We start from the raw sequence: 17,790 nt of genomic DNA on the forward strand, positions 1-17,790 counted from the left end.
TTCACTTGCTTTGGATTTAAACCAGTGACCCCAAGATGAAAGGCTCTGTAGCCATTAATAATCCAATAAGCCATCCAATCTCTTCTCTTGGGAACCTTGCAGAAAAGAATGCTTTCAGAGTAGCAGCCGTGTTAGTCTGTATCTGCAAATAGAAAAGGAGGACTTGTGGCACCTTAGAGACTAACAAATTTATTTGAGCATAAGCTTTCGTGAGCTACAGCTCACTTCATCGGATGCCTGGGTGCCACAAGTACTCCTTTTCTTTTTGCAGAAAAGAACACACTCTAGATAAATTTGAGACAATCCAGAGAGGGAGGATAAAGGAATGATAAAAAGATTAGGGTATATGAACCAAGTTGAAAGGCTAAGAAAATGTACCATGTGCAGCTTGATGGAAAGGTGATTAAAAAGAACTGTGCTAACTCACATTATTGCTTCAAATATTTGTAGATATGAGGTAGGGGAGGGATTATTTACAATGCTTGAAAATGGAGATAACAAGCAGCAACAAGTTTCAAATTAAAAGTTACATTTTAAAATGATCAGCAGTATGAGCAACTTGGCAAAGGCATGATCTACCTAAAGAGGGAATTGGGGTGGGATGTCTAGAGCTGTTTAGCAGGCAGCTTGATAAAACAAATGAGGAACCAGTCTAGGAGGAAAATCCTGCTGTTTAGAAAAGATGACCCAAGAAGTCTTTCCCATGCTTTGTCATCAACAAAAGACTACTATTTTTCTGCCAGCCTAGCTTTCTGTCAGAGAGTACACACAAAGCTTTTATGATTTTTTTTTTAAATGCAACTCTTTGTTGAAAAATGTTGGCACATAAACATTTAGGATGTAGGAAAAACAAGGGGCAGGAATAAGGTAATCAAACTATGTACCCAAAGGAACACTGATACCGTGAACCAGATTCTCCCCCAATGGTGCTATGCCAGTGTACACCTGCTCAAAATCTGATCCATTGTTTCCCCATCTAGTTTGCATAAATATTTATTTTAAGCTAGAAAGTGATACATTGGTTATAGCTTTCCAAGATCAGTAGAGTACCTTTCAGAATGGACTTCTATAACCTCTGTAATCAGATCGTATTTCAAAGATGTCTAAAATGATTCCCCTCTAGAGTATACAGAATTCACTCCAGAGCACAAGGCTCACACAAGGTCACACACACTGAAAGACCCAAGTAAAATGCTACAAGATGACCTCTGCACTTGTGTGAATTTTACCTAATTTCCCCCCCCCCCACTTTGGCTGGAGTGTGCTGAACTTGATAATTCTTGTATAAATAACAATGATAAAAATATGGCTGGGAGATCATTTATCCAATGGTTGTATGTTTGACCAATTCTGAACTGGTTCACAGAAACTTTTGAGTGACACGTTCTGTTGCATTGTTCTTCGGGCTGTGGGGCCATTTCATTGCTGTGTAGACTTCCAGCCTGGAGCCTGGGACCTCACACCGCACAGGGTCCTAGAACCAGACTCTAGCTAGTGCTGAAGCTTTCTGGTTATACAAGAACAGACCACCGCTCCTGACTCTTTGGTGACCACAGTCATAGAGCAAGGTCAGCCAAGTAGTACAACAAAGGGGACTTTCTATACAATTCAACAAGGTTCACTGTACAAAGCATGGAGAAAATGGGTTTTAAAGAGGGACTTAAAAGTGAAGGAGACAGGGGCCTAGTACAGGAACTCTCACTCTTTCGTCGCGTGGACTCTAGAGGGACACTAGAGGGATGTGGACCCCCCCATGCTCGCTCTCTCTCATTCACAATTGCACAACCTACCTCCCCTCCAAGTCACAATCACATAACATCCCTGTGGCAACTAAAGTGATAGTTTACAGAGAAAAGTAACATAAGAAAATAGTGTATTTTTAGCAGCTTTTAATGTATTTGGAAACAAGGAGGAGAGCAAGTACCATGTGAACATAAAGTAAAACAGTCACAATTTTAGTTCATCCAATGAGGAGATTAAAAATAGTTTACATTAGGAGATATTTCAGAGACCCACAGTGACTTCATATTTTCCAAACTCCTGATTTACAAGTTGTCCAATCCTGCAGGGTGCTAAGTACTTCCTGAAAGGTACAGAGCAACTTTCACTGCCATTGGCTAATGGAAGTTGAGCACCCTCAGCATCCAGCAGGATCAGAACTTCTGAGTCTATGTTAAGTCTGCAATTTTTACTGTATTGGTACAGTCTCATTGCTGTATTCTATTTACGGCAAGAGTCATATTTTGCTAACACTTTTGATAATTGCCTGTAAAGTATACCTCATTTTACCCTGCTGAATTAGATTCCACAAATGCCAAATCTGTGTCTATTTATAGCATAGGCCAAGTTCCCAGGAAGCATGTAGCATATACAGTAACATAACACAGAAAAAGCACCAGTAAGTGAACTCCTGTGTTAAGTTTCAGAGTAGCCGCCCTGTTAGTCTGTATCTGCAAAAAGAACAGGAGTACTTGTGGCACCTTAGACACGAACAAATTTATTAAAGCATAAGCTTTTGTGGGCTACAGCCCACTTCATCGAATGCATAGAATGGAACATACAGTAAGAAGATATATATTTATACATACAGAGAAGGTGGAAGTTGCCATACAAACCGTAAGAGGCTAATTAATTAAGATGAGCTATTATGTTAAGGAAAGAAGAGAGGCTCCTAAATCTGGTCCATTATTATTAAAAGTGGTTTCAGTTGCATTTACTCATTCCCTCATCTTTAATTCAGTTTAGATAACATCCAGTTCAAATGCCAGATGGTGACAATATCTTTTTGTGTATAAGACACCATTTTGGAAATTATTATTGCAGTCTGGAGGGAACTGGGCAATTCGGGGAGGGGGGGTTGATAGAGAAACGTGGAATCTTTCACCATTTAAAATCACATCTAATTTGAAAGTAACACCTTTCACTTGCTACCTCCTGGCTGTTCCTTAGCCTATGTGAGCAGGTATCTGCATCACAAACCACCATCACTAATAGGAATGCCGGTTGACAGTCTCAGCAAAAACCAAGGAAAGAGTAACCAAACAGTCCAAAGCATCACCCTTCCACTGTTGGTGAGGAAATGCACCGAAGCTTACATGCTACAGAGGACCTTGCAGCTCCATGGTGTTGAATTTCTTGGGCCTGATTCTGATCTCACACCAGTGTAATTCAGAGGCTTTCAAATTTTAAGATGATTCAGCTCCATGGACTTAGTGAGAGAACAGACTTAGGTCTTTTGTGAACCTTTACCTATTCAATTGCACATTACAGTATGGTAAAATGGAACACTTTAAAATGAATTGGAAGCTGGGAAATGAGGTGTCAAAGAGTTGCCTGGAAATCTTTGGACTTGTCTACTAACAATACTGGTTTAGAAACACAGTTAAAGTGATACAACACATTTGTATGGACACAGTTATACCAGTATTAAGGTTTTCATACCAGTATAGTTTATTCCTGTCCATGCTGGTCTTGCATAGGCTGGTGCAGAATACTAATGGGAGGGCAGACTGGGATAAGTACCTCCATAGAGGCAGATTATTTGAGCTTTATGTTGGTTAAATGGCTTTTGCACTTATTGAATAATATTTTCCCCTTAAGGAAAATGGCTATTTGTGGGTAGTTAGCCTCGCCAACTTTTGTAGTTGTAGTTAAAGTCAACCAGGCTTTAATATTGCATTGCCTCTCTGTTTATTTCTACAGTTGTCTCTATTGCCTCACTACCTTTAAAGAACATAAGCTTGTATTCCCAAATGATCTCGTTTTCTACAAGCCAGCTAGACACCATCTGAAAAGCACGTGATAAGAAAATGCTTCAGGAGGCAGGATGGATAAAATGGTTAAAAAGACTTTAAGTTAAATACAGTTTTTAATAAACCTATTTAAAATTAATTTTGAAATTGGCAACCTAAGCTTACTATAATATAATAAAATCATTTAAATTAAAAACAAAAATTAATATTAAGCAGTACTTATTTGCTGCCAAGGTTTAAAGTAAGTCAAACCCCTGAACTGGTGGAATTCACTGGCTAAGCACCTGGCTAAGTTTGAGTTTGAGACCAGTAGCTGCTTTTGCAGGAGCAGAATTTTTTTTTCTTCATTTTAGTTAAGAACATAACATAAGAATGGCCATTCTGAGTCAGACTAATGGTCCATCTAGCTCAGTATTCTGTCTTCTGACAGTGGCCAATGCCAGATGCTTGAGAGGGAATGAACAGAACAGGGCAATGATTGAGTGATCGATCCTCTGTTGTCCACTCCCAGCTTCTGGCAGTTAGAGGCGAGGGACACCCAGAGCATGGGGTTGCAACCCTGACCATTGTGGCTAATAGCCATTGATGGACCTATCCTCCATGAACTTATCTAATTCTTTCTTGAACCTCATTATAGTTTTGGCCTTCACACCATAACCTATAATGCTCCACAGGTTGACTGAGTGTTGTGTGAAGAAGTACTTCCTTTTGTTTATTTTAAACCTGCTACCTATTAATTTCATTGGATGACCCTTGGTTCTTGTATTATGAGTAAATAGCACTTCCTTATTCACTTTCTCCACACCAGTCATGATTTTATAGACCTCTATCATATTCCCCCTCTTTTCCAAGCTGAAAGTCCCAGTCTTTAATCTCTCCTTATATGGAAGCTATTCCATACCCTTAATAATTTTTGTTGCCCTTTTCTGTACCTTTTCCAATTCTAATATATTTTTTTGAGGTGGGGGTGACCAGAACTTCACGCAGTATTCAAGGTGGAGGTGCACCATGGATTTATATAGTCACATTACATTTTCTGAGTGGTTTAGTTCAATGACTAGTTCATTCAAAGTTTAGAAACCAATTAGGAGTTGAAAAAGTAGAAAAACTTGTTTTCCTCTTCCAATCTATGACTAAAACTAGGTGTGAGAGAATGAGATCTGCTAATTTTAAAATCCTGAAGGACATGGTGACCAGAAATCATCAGTTCAATTCACTAACTATAGATAATATTTCTTTAATAAATCAGAGACTTTTAAATGCAAAACATGCTTTGGTAAACTTGGATACATTTTTCTTTGTATTTTCAGCACAGTTAAATTAAATTAAATTAAAGTACTATTTTTGTGCGTTTAATTGGATTTGAATTTCCATCCAAATAGAGCTTGACACAAATCACATGTATAAAAATGAATAATCTAGTAAATAAGAAATGCATCCATCACCATTTTCTAAAATAAAAAAACAACAACTATGAATCTGAATAAGTAAGCTAATTAAGTACTAATTAAGCTAGCAAGTACTTAAATAAATGCGTATGGAAACTGTCTATCCATCTGGTTAGCAAAAAGAAGCACCAAATTGGTGTAAAGGCTGTATTTAGTTGCAAATCAACATATTTTAATGGTTACCAACCAAAGAGATGCAACTTTTCTTTAGGAAGATAATTAAAAAGTACAAACGCAAACACAATTAAAATCAATTATTTAAATCAATATTTCCTGGTTGCTGATTTAAATTATTATTCAAATTGGTGATTTAAATCGCTTTGATTTAAATGCATCCACCTTGTCCAGAAGTACCCAGAAAGTGAATTCTGCCTCAGCACACCTCAGCTCATATGTAGAACTAGCCCTGACCAGACACGACCCTGGATACATACTTGAGCAGTTGATACCCATGTTGCCTCAGCTGTACTGCTATTATTACTGGACCTAGCATTGATCTATGTAGAACAAAGCTAGCTCAGGATTATTTAAAGCTTTACATTTTTTAGATTACTTTGGTTTGGTTATATTCAAATCCAGAGGGATGAAGATCCTTCTGTCACCAGCACTGATTTTAGTATTCTGGGTAGTGCACACACACACTGGGGGTGCATGTGTGCCTTCTGTACATCACCTAAGTATCATAAAATCATTGCGAGCACTGGTACCAAGGCAGGCAAATCTAAGCCAGTGGTTCTCAACCAGGGATATACGTACTTCTGGGGGGTACTCAGAGGTCTTCCAGGGGGTACATCAATTCATCTAGATCAGTGGTTTTCAAACTTTTTTTCTGGAGACCTAATTGAAGAAAGTTGTTGATGCCCACGACCCAGTGGAGCTGGGGATGAGGGGTTTGGGATGTGGGAGGGGGCTCAGGGCTGAGGCAGAGGGTTGGGGTACAGGGGTGAGGGCTGTGGGGTGGGGCTGGGAATGAGGGGTTCAGAGTGTGGAAGGCGGCTCAGGGCTGGGGCAGGGGGTTGGGGTGCAGACGGGGGTCAGGGCTCTGGGCCGGGGGTGCGGGCTCTGGGCTGGGGATCAGGGCACAGGCTTACCTCCAGCGGCTCCTGGTCAGCCGTGCAGCGGGGGTGCTAAGGCAGGCCTCCCACCTGTCCTGGCACCACAGACTGTGCTGTGCCCCAGAAGCGGCCAGCAGGACTAGCTCCTAGGCGGAGGTGTGCAAGAGGCTCCGCATGGCTCTTTCCTGCAGGCACCGCCGCCCCCCAGCTCCCACTGGCTGGTTTCCAGTCAATCGGAATGCACGTGGAGCCCTGTGGCCCCCCTGCCTACGAACCGGACCTGCTGCTGACTGCTGCTGGGGTGCAGCGCGGTGTCAGAATAGGTAGGGACTACTAGATTTTACTGGCCAGCCACTAGAGTCCCTGGATGCTAAGCAAGACAACCCAGTGCCTTGCATTCCCCGACCCAGTACTGGGTTGTGACCTGAACTTTGAAAACTACTAATCTAGATATCTGCCTAGTTTTACAACAGGCTACATAAAAAGCACCAGCGAAGTCAGTACAAACTAAAATATCATACATACAATGACTTGTTTAGACTGCTCTATAGACTATATGTAAGCGGGGGAATAGTCCAGCTATTGTGGGGAACTTTCCTGGCTTCTGCACTACCCCAGTGAAGTGGGCTAACGAAAGGATCTGAGTCCTCGCTCCCACTTCCGTTACCCAGTGGCCTCCCTGCCCTTGAGGACTCCCCTTCCACTCTCCTGTCTGGCAGAGTCCTCGTAACCCCAACAAGGCTGGGCCCAGAATTCCTGGGGGGCTTGACCCCCAAACCTGCTGTGGTCACCTAGGACGGGGGCTAGGGTGTCCCCACTCCGGGGTACTTTCTCTGCACTGGACACTTCTCTGACCCACTGACCATTACATACAAGTTAAAGCAAATGCAAGTTATTTAATCAACAATTAATTTTAAAAAGAATAAGGGAAAATGGGAAAAGTGAAAGGAATCACATCAACCCGCTCTGTGGCGGGGAACATCACAAACGGCGTCTCTGGAATGGCAGGGCAGTTCACAGTCTGTTCCTTGTAAGTCCCAGGCCTTCTTCTCAGGCCCTGGCTGTGCTGCAGGGATGCTGTGGGTTGGACACTTGCTCTGGTGGTGGCCACATGCTCTCAGGCTCTAAGTGGTAGGACCCTTCTTCCCAGTGTCGCCCCTGTCCTGTCGGGGTTACGATCCAAGCCTGGCCTGCAGAGCCTCTTGGCTGAGGTGTCTCCCTGTGCTGGGCCTGCTGCCCAGGGTCCCCCTCGCTCTCCCCAGCTGCTCACCGCACCCAGCTCCGGACTGCTCCAGCCCCAGCTCCACCACTCGGTCTCTGCACTGCTGCTGCTGCTGCTGCTCTGCCTCCAGCTCCCTGGGCTGCTTCTCTGGCCCCTCTGGCTCTGGTTGCTGCAGCTCTGCTCCCAGGACAGGTCTGCTCTGCAGGCTGCTTCTGTGACTCTGCTCCCAGCACTGACCTGCTTCCTGGGCTGCTTTTCTGGCCCCTCTGGCTCTGGTTGCTGCAGCTCTGCTCCCAGGGCAAGTCTGCTTTCTCTGGGCTGTGCCTCTGGCTTTGGGGCTGCAGATCTGCTCCCAGGACAGGGTCTGCTCTCTTTGGGCTGCTTTTCTGGTCTGTCTGGATCTGGCACAGCATTTGGGGCTCTATATGCTGCAGTGTTGAGTACTTGCAATTGACTTCAGTTGCTCAGTGCTCTAAAATCAGGGTCTTTGTGCTCAGATACCACACAGGTTGATGGAATACATATACCGACAGAATACTGTGATTAAAGACAGCCAAAAATGACTCAGGCAGCATTGTCAGCTTTTAGAATTTTATGATAAGTCTCATGACATTTGGTGTTGTTCCTAAATCCCTGGTGCCTAGAGTCATATGAATGCATGAAAATCTCAGCTTTCATTTTTAGCAATGCTCCTAGCCCAGAGGGCACGTAGAAAGAACCCAAAATAGGCTTAAAAAATTTCATGTGTCTGGGAGGCAGGGGCACCTTTTAGGTGTGTGTGTGTGTGGGGGGTCCCCTGCCACACTCCAGGCTTCATAGTGCATGTTAAAGCTAAAATTAAAACTTACCTTTTTGCCCTATGCTGGTAATTTGGTTGTAGTACACCTGTATGAATTATTATTGAATATATAGAAAATAATCACAATAAATGTTCTCTAAATAGCCTGATTTTTATATTTTATCCTTCAAAAAAATCCAAGAACTTCCAGGGGCCTAAGTGACACCAGACCCCTGCTGAAAGTTGCCACCCCACACTGAAATCTGTAACAGCACCCCTTTTGGGAGATTCTTAGTCATCATTTTTGAACGCTTGGAGTTTATGATAGTGAATTAGCATCTACATAATTTTATAAAAAATTAGGGTGACCACATATCCTGTTTTTAAAGGGACAGTCCTATATTTAAGCCCTCCTGCAGGTGTCCCGACTTTTTCTTAAAAACAGGCATATTGTCCCATATTATCTGTCTCTTCCCATCAGTACTGGTGCGTCCTGCTGCTGACCAGATCCCAGCTTGCTAGCTGCCTGCCCACCAATGCAGCCCCCTGGTCCCTCAGTGCAGCCCCCGCTGTGTGCCAGCTCTCAGCCATCAGGGCCCTGTCCCCCGTCCTGTTTCTGGCCGGCACTCCCTGTGCGCTGCGAGCTGTGGTGACTGGTGCCCACCCATCAGCCCTTTACGTGCTCCCCCCCTCACTGTCCTCTTCTTGCTTTGCCCCTCCCCCACAGCTCCTCCACATCCCTCTAGGTGGGGCATGTCCCGCTCCCAGCACTGTGCAGAGAACCAGCCCCTAGTTGGAGTGCTCAGCTCACCAACAGCCTGGCTGGCAGGCTCCTTCCTTCCCCCACTGCCTCTGGCTGGGCCGCGCTCCAGGAAAGCCCAAGATCCTCTGGCCCAGGGCACTGGTCAGGAGGAGCCAACCCCTGCACGTGCCAAAGCCCTGTGCAGTGCTGGCATGGGGCAGCCTCTCTGCCCCCCAGCTAAGCTCTGACGTGGCAGGGAGGAAGGGATTTCCAGCCTGTTCGGGCCCCAGCCCTGCAGGCTCAACAGCAGTCCCCTGGGCAGGGGCTTAGCACCCTCTTCACCTGCCCCCCACACCCTAGGTCCTTCCTCCAGGGAGTGCGGGGCTGCTCCGTCCTCTAGGCCCCCTTCCCTCCTGAGCCACCTCTCTGGTTGTGTTTGCTGAAGCACCTGCAGTAGGGTTCCCTGGGCCCTGGTGCACAATGCTACCTTAGGGCTTAACCGTTTCCTGACCGCGCTGTAGATGGCCGCTCAATTATGTCGGTGGCCAGCAGAAGCCTGTAGGTGTTGGCTGCCTTTCGACACTGTGCAGGCAGGAAGGGACAAGCTGCTTCTAGCCACAGGAGAGTGGGGAAGGGATAAGCTCTGGAAAGACAGGGGCCAGGTCATCCCTTCCCCCTGCCCTCCTCCCCTGCAGCTGGAAGCAGCTCCCATCCCTTCTCTCCTGCATAGCGCCGAAAGGATGTTCCAGGCCACATTAAGAACAGCCATACTGGGTCAGACCAAAGGTCCATCTAGCCCAGTATCCTGTTTTCCGACAGCAACCAATGCAAGGTGCCCCAGATGGAATGCACAGAACAGGCAATCATCAAGTGAGCCATTCCCTGTTGCCCATTCCCAGCTTCTGGGAAACAAAGGCTACGGACACCATCCCTGACCATCCTGGCTAATAGCCATTGATGGACCTATCCTCCATGAATTTATCTAGTCCTCTTTTGAATCCTGCTATAGTCTTGGCCTTCACAACATCCTTCACAAAGGTTGACTGTGCATTGTGAGAAGAAATACTTTTTTGTTTGTTTTAAACCTGCTGCCTATTAATTTCATTTGGTGACCCCTAGTTCATGTGTTATAAGTAAATAGCACTTCCTTATTTACTTTCTCCACACCAGTCATGATTTTATAGGCCTCTATCATAATAATCTCTTTTCCAAGCTGAAAAGTCCCAATCTTATTAATCTCTCCTCATAGGAAAGCCATTCCATACCCCTAATAATTTTTGTTGTCCTTTTCTGAACCTTTTCCAATTCCAATATATCTTTTTTGAGATAGGGTGACCAGATCTGCATGCAGTATTCAAGATGTGGGTGTCCCATGGATTTATATAGTGGCAATATGATGTTGTCTATCTTACTATCTATCCCTTTCTTAATGATTCCCAACATTCTGTTTGCTTTTTTGACTGCCGCTGCACATTGAATGGATGTTTTCAGAGAACTATCCACAATGACTCCAAGATTTCTTTCTTGAGTGGTAACAACTAATTTAGACCCCATCATTTAATATGAATAGTTGGGATTATATTTTCCAATGTGCATTACTTTGCATTTATCAACGTTGAATTTCATCTGCTATTTTGTTGCCCAGTCACCCAGTTTTGAGATGCTTTTGAAGCTCTTCGCAGTCTGCCTGGGTCTTAAATAGCTTTAGTAATTTTGTATCATCTGCAAATTTTGCCACCTCACTGTTTACCCCTTTTTCCAGATCATTTATGAATATGTTGAATAGGACTGGTCCCAGAACAGACCCCTCAGGGACACCACTATTTACCTCTCTCCATTCTGAAAACAGACCATTTATACCTACCCTTTGTTCCCTATCTTTTAACCAATTACCAGTCCATGAGAGGACCTTCCTTCTTATCCCGTGGCAGCTTACTTTGTGTAAAAGCCTTTGGTGAGGGACCTGGTCAAAGGCTTTCTGAAAATCTAAGTACACTATATCTACTGGATCCCCTTGGTCCACATGCTTGTTGACCCCCTCAAAGAATTCTAGTAGACTGATGAGGCATGATTTTCCTTTACAAAAACCATGTTGACTCTTCCCCAACAAATTATGTTCATCTATGTGTCTGACAATTTTGTTCTTTACTATTGTTTCAACCAGTTTGCCAGGTACTGAAGTCAAGTTTCCTGGCCTGTAATTGCCGGGATTACCTCTGGAGCCCTTTTTAAAAATTGGCGTCACATTAGCTATCCTCCAGTCATTTGGTAGAGAAGCTGATACAAATGATAGGTTACAGACTACCATTAGTAGTTCTGCAATTTCACATTTGAGTTCCTTCAGAACTCTTGGGTGAATACCATCTGGTCCTGGTGACTTATTACTGTATAGTTTATCAATTTGTTCCAAAATCTCCTTTAATGACACCTCAATCTGAGACAGTTCCATTCTGGTGAGAACCCTGGCAGAAATCTGGGAAGGGGAGGCATGTGACCCTGCGTGCCCCTCCGACACGTGTTGCCTTGGGAAGACACGGTGCCAGGTACCAGGCCTCGAGCATGGAGAGTGCTGGGCAGGGAAGGTTGGTCGGTCACCCCCCGTGTGAGAGAGGTGTACCGGAATGTGTGTATGTCACTTCTCCCTGTGAGAGCCCTAAAGACTTAAAGATAAGAACGTAAATAAAAAGAATCCAACTACACAGTATTTCTTTTTAACAGGGGCTCAGTCAACTTGATGTTAATTTGAACATTTGTACTGCATAGTTCTGACTGATTTAGGGTTGCCAACTGTCTAATCACACAAACCCAAACGCCCTTGCCCCGCCCTTTCCCTGAGGCCCCACCCCATTCACTCCATCCCCCCTCCCTCCATTGCTCGCTCACTCTCCCTGACACTCATTCACTCACAGGCTGGGGCAGGCGGTTGGGGTGCGGGAGGAGGTGTGAGGTCTGGACTTGGGCCGAGTGGTTCAGAGTATGGGAGAGGGCTCTGGGTTGAGCCTGGGGCAGGAGGTTTGGGTGCAAGCTCTGAGAGGGAGGTTGGGGTGCAGGAGGGGGCTCCGGGCTGGGGTAAGAGATTGTGGTTCAGGAGGGGGTGTGGGGTACAGGCTTCAGGGAAGTGGCTCAGGTGTGGGTCAGGGGACTGGAGTGCAGGGGCAGAGCCTACCTTAGCCCTGCTGGGATACTGACTGGGAGCCACCCGAGATAAGCAGGGCCAAGTGGCTCTGCGTACTGCCCTCTCCATATGCTGCTCCCGGAAGTGGGCGGCACATCCCTGAGGTCCCGGGGGTGTGCACGGGGCTCCGCGTGCTGCCCGCCCTCTCTCCCCCTCGGCAGCCACAGGGATGTGTTGGCCGCTTCTGTAAGTGGCGAGGGGCCAGGGCAGGCACGGAGCCTGCCTTAGCTGTGCTGTGCCGCCAGACTTTTAGCAGCCTAAAATCTTCCAGTTTGGCTTCAATAGCCTCCGGGAGATGGGGCCTGATTCCAGGAGACTCCCAGCAAAACTTAGAGGGTTGGCAACCCTAGATTGATTGCCGTTGAACTCACTTGACCACAAGTAATTTTACGCCGTGTCCTGTATTCAGCATAGGGAAATATGGTCACCCTATATAAAATACACACAGCATTTTAGCAAATCAGCTTTACCCCTTTCACTGTTTCATTGTAAAGTTACCTAAAATGTTTCTGAGCAACAATTTGCCTTTAGCAATAGACTGCCTTGTAGAGTTCCCAAACCTCAGTCTAAGTCAGAGGCATTTTTCTTGGGGTCAGGCCATTTTTAAGCTCAGTTAATGTTAAGTCCTAAAAACTATCACAGACTAACCCAGCCCACATTTTTTTAAACAAGCATTAGACATATTTACAATGAAGAAGCACTTATATAGTTTTCATTGCAGCACTCCTCAATACTGCTCTGCTCATTGGTGCAATACAAAATTAGGGCAGGTTTCAGAGTAGCAGCTGTGATAGTCTGAATCCGCAAAAAGAAAAGGAGTACTTGTGGCACCTTAAAGACGAACAAATTTATTTGAGCATAAGCTTTCGTGAGCTACAGCTCATTTCATCAGATGCATTCAGTGGAAAATACAGTGGGGAGATTTATATACACAGAGAACATGAAACAATGGGTGTTACCATACACACTGTAATGAGAGTGATCAGGTAAGGTGAGCTATTACCAGCGGGGGGAGTAGACGGAAACCTTTTGTAGTGATAATCAAGGTGGGCCATTTCCAGCAGTTGACAAGAGTCTGAGGAACAGCGGGAGGGGGAGGGTAGGGAATAAATATGGGGAAATAGTTTTACTTTGTGTAATGACCCATCCATTCCCAGTCTTTATTCAAGCCTAAGTTAATTCTATCCAGTTTGCAAATTAATTCTAATTCAGCAGTCTCTCGTTGGAGTCTGTTTTTGAAGATTTTTTGTTGAAGAATTGCCACTTTTAGGTCTGTAATCAAGTGACCAAAGAGATTGAAGTGTTCTCCAACTGGTTTTTGAATGTTATAATTCTTGACGTCTGATTTGTGTCCATTTATTCTTTTACGTAGAGACTGTCCAGTTTCGCCAATGTACATGGCAGAGGGGCATTGCTGGCACATGATGGCATATATCACATTGGTAGATGTGCAGGTGAACGAGCCTCTGATAGTGTGGCTGATGTTATTAGGCCCTATGATGGTGTCCCCTGAATAGATATGTGGACACAGTTGGCAACGGGCTTTGTTGCAAGGATAGGTTCCTGGGTTAGTGGTTCTGTTGTGTGGTGTGTGGTTGCTGGTGAGTATTTGCTTCAGGTTGGGGGGCAGTCTGTAAGCAAGGACTGGCCTGTTTCCCAAGATCTGTAAAATTAGGGCCGTTTACTATGGTGTGGTACATTAATCGGGGATGATAGGCTGCTAAATAATAAAACTTCTAATGGATTCCAAAATACTTATACCTTGTTAAAATAAATCCAAGCTACATAAAGAACCACTTCTAGCTGAGCCACAGATCCTCTGACCCGCAATCAGGTGAAAGCTCCCTAATTCAGACACTTGGTAATGATGCTCTTTATGCTTCCAAGGGCCTTGCTTGGGGCCTCAGCTGCAGTAATTTGTGTAATGCATACACAGCAAGTTCAGCCACCACATGGACTCTGCTAATTGGTCAATAACACTTTTCTTCTTCAAAAGGATTTCCAAACATTCACTAATTAATTCTCCCAATACCCTCGTGAAGCAGGTGGCTTAACCTTTATATTATAGATGAAAAAAACAATGCAGCTACATGAATTGACCTGTCCTAAACCACAGAGATAGTGTGTCCAGACCACTAAATTACACTCTTTGGCAACTGGCCATCAGTTAGTAGATATAACACTAATTTATATTTTAAAAAATGACATGAACAAAGTATTGTTATTTATTATACATAATTTTCGGGATGACCCTTAAGTGTGAACAACACGCACAGAAGATCAGACGTTACACATAATAGCAACACCCACATCTGCCCTTCCATAAGCCAGTTTGTACCTTTTGCTTTTTGTCTCTCCGTAACTACGCCTGCCACTATGACTTCCTCTTGAGAAATTCCCAGAGCCAGCTCCTTTGTCTGCTATAAACACAAGGAGCGAAATGTCAGCTAGAATGTAAACTTGGCGGAGGCTCACAAAATACACAACCAAACAATTCAAGGCCTTGTTGAGACCAGCCCTTTTACTGCACGCAACCATAACCTTGACCAGACCGCCCTATTTATATGGCTTCCCAAGTATATAAACTATTGCTGTTAAATTATGAGTATCCTACGTTTATGAGAGCAATTAGTCTGTTTGTTTAGAAAAGCTATTTGTCTGTCTCCTGTATTTTAAATGCTTCCCCTCCTTCTTTTGCCCAAAGCAAAACAAAATAATGTTTGGATTTTTAATTGAGGGTGGGCTACATCCAAAGTTCACTTAATGCAAGGAAATCTCTATTACATTCAAAATTATTGGGGGATGATAAACTTTCATTAGAACTGGAATGTTCCTTTATGATGAAAGATTATAATAAAGCATGTGTGTTTCAGGCATACATAAGGGTTTTATTTTTAAACCTCTTTATCCAAGTTCATTAAGAGAGATTGTTTTGTTCGGAAATATTGTATTAAAAACCATGCAAAGTGTATGACAGAAACCAGAATGCTTTTTATTTGAGGGGTGGGTTGGTGGTGATAGTCTGGAGGTAGAGATGTATGACTGGAAATGTATCCCTTTAAACTGAATTTTGCAGTCGGTTGGAGGAAGGGATGGAATAAAGGGAGCACAAGACTTTTGGTGGGATGGATTAAAACCCATTTTCAAAAGGAGAAATAAGCCTCTCTAATGTTGCTCTACTGTATGTTACTGCTCATGGTGGCAAATGCATCTGAAGGCTATTACTGGGATATGTATCATCCACTCTGCCTGTCTTTTTGGTTAGTCTTCGCAGCCAGGAATAAAAATATGCAAATCCTGGTGCAACAGACACAGACTTCCACTACATATTGCAAAAACAAGATCCTAGATACCAGCAGTATTATTTCTACAACTCGGAGCCTTAAGCACTTGTTTGAAAAGTTGCGTGGCTGGCAGCCAACATGCTATTTACTTCTAAGAGTGCAGTTCATTCTCCCTTAGAGGGACTAGCATCCCAAGCCCCCTGCTTTAGGGGACCCCCAGATTAAGTCTTACATCTTCAATTTCACAAAAAAGAAAGCTTACAAGGCAAATTCAGCAGCCGGGAAAGTTAAGAGAATAAAGTTACCCTTCTCAGCACCTTTGCTTTGCTATTCTGTGTTATCGAGTCTCTCCTCTTTCATATGCATGTAGCTCTGGTTAGTGTGGATGAAAGTTCTACATTCTCATCACTATATATGCCCTTGTAGAGGAGACCTATTGCAACACTTACAAGCATATGATCCTGCAGAGGGTCTCAGAAAGGACAAATTACGAGTAGTGGAGCGGCCATCTTGGAAAAAGGAAAAACTAGAGGGGAGTTTTTAAAACCAGAATTGCATAGTTCAATCAATAAATACAAGGAAATACATAGATAGCTGGTATTATGAGAGCTGTGATACAGACAGAGACTCTCTAGTCAGTATTGGGACAAAGAATGTAAACACAGCATGACGGATGATTTAAAAGAAAACTGTGCCTGATTTGCTCAGCATGATGAGAACACACTTGGTTAAAGGCACTTCTCATGTATTACTCCTGGGGCAATTCTGCACCACTGCATATGCCACTGCGCCGTGCATATTTTTTTCTGCAGAAAGTAACTTCTGCCGGAAAGTTGCTCCAGTTACGCTTTTTGCCCACAAGAGGCCACGGTGGCGCTAGAACAGAGCAGTCACTTCCAGGCCCTCCACAACTGTGATAGGCAAGAGAAGAGGCTGCTTTGCAGGTAGGGATATGGAGGGACAGACAGTGTGGGGCACATGGGGCTGCATGGGCACATAGGGCGGTCAAAGACTGGGGTTCATAAGGTCTAGTGGGGTAGGACAGACTGGGGCAGAGGCTGAATGGGAGTGGAGGCGCAGGGCCACATGGGGGAAAGGGATGGCTTAGTGGGGCATTGAGACACATGGGGACGAGGGGGGTGTAGTGCCACATGGGGATGGGTGGAGGGGGCTGGCTGAGGGGTCCACAAGGACACATGGGGAGGGGCACAGGGATACATGGGGATAGGGAGGGGTGCAGAGACACATGGGGGAGTCTGAGTGGAGGTGGAGGAACACATGGGGATAGGGGGAGGGAATCAAGGATACATGGGGGTGCAAGGACACATGAGGATGGGGCAGATGTGCCTGAGCGAGAGAGGCTAGGGGTCAGCCAGGGTCTGTGTGGGGGAAGCTCCCTAGCAATCCCTCCCTGCCCTCCGCAAAACACCTGTTCCATATTTCTCCCACCCACACCCAACAACTCTCCAGGTTCACTCCCAGGCTTCTTCCCTCTCCCTCAGCTCCTCCATTACCCCTGATTCCCCTAAGTGTTTGCACTGCTTCTGAGGGGGCAGGTTATACAGTTGTGCATTGTAGTTTAAATGAATTATTACTCAAAGCTCTGAATTTATATGCCTAGTAAGGAATCTATTTGCCAATAAACGTATCCTGAATCTTTTTCATTGTCTGTCTTGTTACAGACATACTTGCTGACAGGTATTTTGAAATAAATTACGAATATTATATTGTTATTTTGACAAATAAAATATGCAGAATTTTAAAATGTGCACATAATTTGTTATTTTTTGGTGCACAATTTGTAATTTTTTGGCACAGAATTCCCCGAAGAGTAATGTGTAAACTCTGAAATCTATTTCAGAATTAGGGTGTAGTGAGACATAATATTGTCAGGAAAACCAATATCTTTTTGTCAGTATCCATTTTAGTCTTAGTGTGGTGGCAGCCTGTCCCCAGGAGACACGCACTCTGTGATCTTAAGTGAAGACTATACTTTTTTAGTTTAAAGGAAATCAAGAATAAGTGCTCATTTTTAAGCTGAAAGTATTTGATGTCCTTTGTAAATTAAAACCTATTGCACTTATATATACATGACCATAATTCCTGAGTTTACGGGAGATTGGTGACATCTTGTAAAGTGGATGTTTGTGACACTTGTCATGGGACAGGCACATCACATCGAAACACATGAACTCATTTTCAGAGGTGCTGAACACCAACATGGCGTAGCAATGCAGGTGCTCAGCACCTCAGTCTGAAAATCATACTAGCAGTTGCCATTTTGCTTCTTGCTGTTTGTACTTTCAAATCACAGAGCAAAGTTAAACGGATGCA

General features: G+C 44.4%; 1 protein-coding gene across 3 annotated transcripts in view; it reads right to left on the minus strand.

Annotated features, from left to right (window-relative positions):
- The window catches only part of FBXL7 (F-box and leucine rich repeat protein 7), a 332,061-nt gene that overhangs the window by 25,776 nt on the left and 288,495 nt on the right, over positions 1-17,790 (minus strand). The window contains exon 1 of one of the 3 annotated variants that reach the window (XM_078851636.1): positions 14,511-14,588. The exons of the other annotated variants lie outside the window; for them this stretch is intronic. The gene's annotated coding sequence lies outside the window, so the exon portion shown is untranslated. Of the gene's footprint in view, positions 1-14,510; positions 14,589-17,790 lie in introns of those variants that run through there. 3 annotated transcript variants of the gene reach the window in all.

Source organism: Lepidochelys kempii, chromosome 2 (assembly GCF_965140285.1).
Source record: "Lepidochelys kempii isolate rLepKem1 chromosome 2, rLepKem1.hap1, whole genome shotgun sequence".
NCBI lineage: Eukaryota > Metazoa > Chordata > Testudines > Cheloniidae > Lepidochelys > Lepidochelys kempii.